This window comes from Penaeus vannamei, chromosome 18 (genome assembly GCF_042767895.1).
Source record: "Penaeus vannamei isolate JL-2024 chromosome 18, ASM4276789v1, whole genome shotgun sequence".
Lineage (NCBI taxonomy): Eukaryota > Metazoa > Arthropoda > Malacostraca > Decapoda > Penaeidae > Penaeus > Penaeus vannamei.
This window is the reverse complement of record NC_091566.1, coordinates 3193050-3195549: the sequence shown is the minus strand read 5'-3', so window position 1 is coordinate 3195549 and position 2500 is coordinate 3193050.

Genomic DNA, 2500 nt, shown 5'->3' with positions numbered 1-2500 from the left:
TTCTTCATTTCTTCTTTTTTTCTTCTTCTCCAGTCCTTCCTATTATCATTATTATTATTATTATTATCATTATTATTGTTGTTGTTGTTGTTGTTATTATTATTACTATTATTATTATTATCATTAGTATTATCATTACTATTATTTTTTTATTATCATCTTTATCATTATCATTATCATTATTATTGTTACCATTATTATTATCATCATTATCATTATTATCATTATCATTATTACCGCTATTTTTATTATCATTATCACTTGTCATTATTGTTATGATTGTGATCATTACAATTATTACTATCATTACCACTATCATTATTATTATTATCATTATTATCATTGTTACTATTATCATTATCATATCCTTATTATTTTATTATCATTATTATATCCTTATTATTTTTATCATCATTATTACTATTGTTATTATCGTTATTATTGTTATTATTCTTGTTGCTCTTATTATTGTTGATGTTGTTATTATTGCAGCATGATTATAGTTATTATTTTCATTGTTATTATTGTTCTTATTCCTTCTCCTCCTCCTCATTATCTACTTTTGCCTCTTCTCTTGTTGTTCTTTTCTTTTTCTTCTATTTTCTTCTCCCTTTCTTCTATTCATCTTTATTTTATTTTATCTTTATTCTTACTCTTCTTCTCAAATTAATTATTTTGAATATTATCTATATTTTCCTTCCTTCTTTTTTGTACAATTTCTTTCTTTTCTTCTTCTAATGTTTTATTCAATTCTTTAATGTTTTTTTTCTGTCTTGTCTCTTTCCATATTGTTTCGTTTTTTGTTTCGAACGAATACAAATATCCTTATTAATTCTTTGATTATCGTCTCTATTGGTAACGTTCTCGGTAATAATATTAGCATTGTCAGCAGTATGATTGTGGTTTCGTTATATCCACTTTTCTCTCTGGTCTTCGTTGTTCTCTCCCCTCCCTCTTTCCCTCTCTTCCATTCACTATATTCTCTTCTTTCTTCCACGTTCGCCTTCCCTCCTCTTCACTGACCTTCATGGCACCTTTCCTTTCTCTCTTTCGCTCTTCTCTGCTATCCACACCCCTATCTCTTCTATCTTTCTCAAGTCCCTCTCTTTTCCCTCCTCCGCTGCCCTCCACCATCCATCCCCACCCCTCCACTACCCTCCCATTCCCAACTTCCTCTGCCCTCTACTAACCCCCCTCCCCTCTGCACTACCCTCCATAAGCGCTTCCCTTTCCCCTCCTACGCTGCCCTCCACCATCCAACAACCCCCTCCACTACCTTCCATAAGCCCCTCCCTTTTCTCCTCTCTTCCGCTGCCCTCCTACGCATCTCCCCCCCCCCCTTCCACTACCCTCCACAAGCCCCTCCCCTTCTCCTCCTCCGCAGCCCTACTCCTCTGCCCTCCACCCTCCCTTACCCTCCACAAGCCCCTCCCCTTCCTCTGCCCTCCTACGTACCTCCCCCCCCTCCCTTTCCCCTACACAAGCCCCTCCCCTTCCCCCTCCTCCACCCCCCCTCCCCCCTCCCCCCTCCATCCCCTACCCTCCACAAGCCCCTCCCCTTCCCCCCCCCCTCCCCCGCTGCCCTCCACCCTTCCCTCCACCCCCCCCCCTGTTCACATCTTCAGCGCCAATTAAAACTTAGAGCAGATGCGTGTTCAATAAACCTATTAGGGTTGTGGCAGAAAGTGTTCCATCCCCATACCTCATTATCATATTTTTTTTCTTCTCTCTAATGTGTATATCTTTATCATATTTTTTCTTCATTATCATCCTTTCTAGAGCATATAGTAGACTGCTGTGAATATTATTATTATCATTATTTTGATTTATGCCACTATTAATTCTCTAATGTGTATATCTTTATCATAAATGTGTCTTCATTATCATCCTTTCTAGAGCATATAGTAGACTGCTGTGAATATTATTATTATCATTATTTTGATTTATGCCACTATCAATTCTCTAATGTGTATATCTTTATCATATTTTTTTCTTCATTATCATCATTTCTAGATCATATTGTATACTGCTGTGAATATTATTATTATCATTATTTTGATTTATGTCACTATTAATTCTATTTTCATTGTTGTAATAATTTTCATTGCCATATCACTGTTAGTATTATCTTTATAATCTTTATAATCGTGATCATAATCTTTGTTAGCATTATCATCATTGTCACAATTATTAGCATTATCATTATTGTCGTCATTATTATCGTCGTCGTCACCATTATCAAGTTTATTATTATCATCATTATTATTATCATTAGCATTATAATTATAGTTAATATTATTACTATCATTATTATCATTGTTATTTTTTTCATTATCATTATTGTTATTATTGTTGATACAATGATTACCATTGTTACTATCATCATTATCATCATTATAATCTTTATTGATATTGGTTAATCACTACCTTTATCATAATTGCTGTTTTTGCTATGCTTTTATTATTCTTTTTTTTTGTTATTATTATTAGCATCATAATT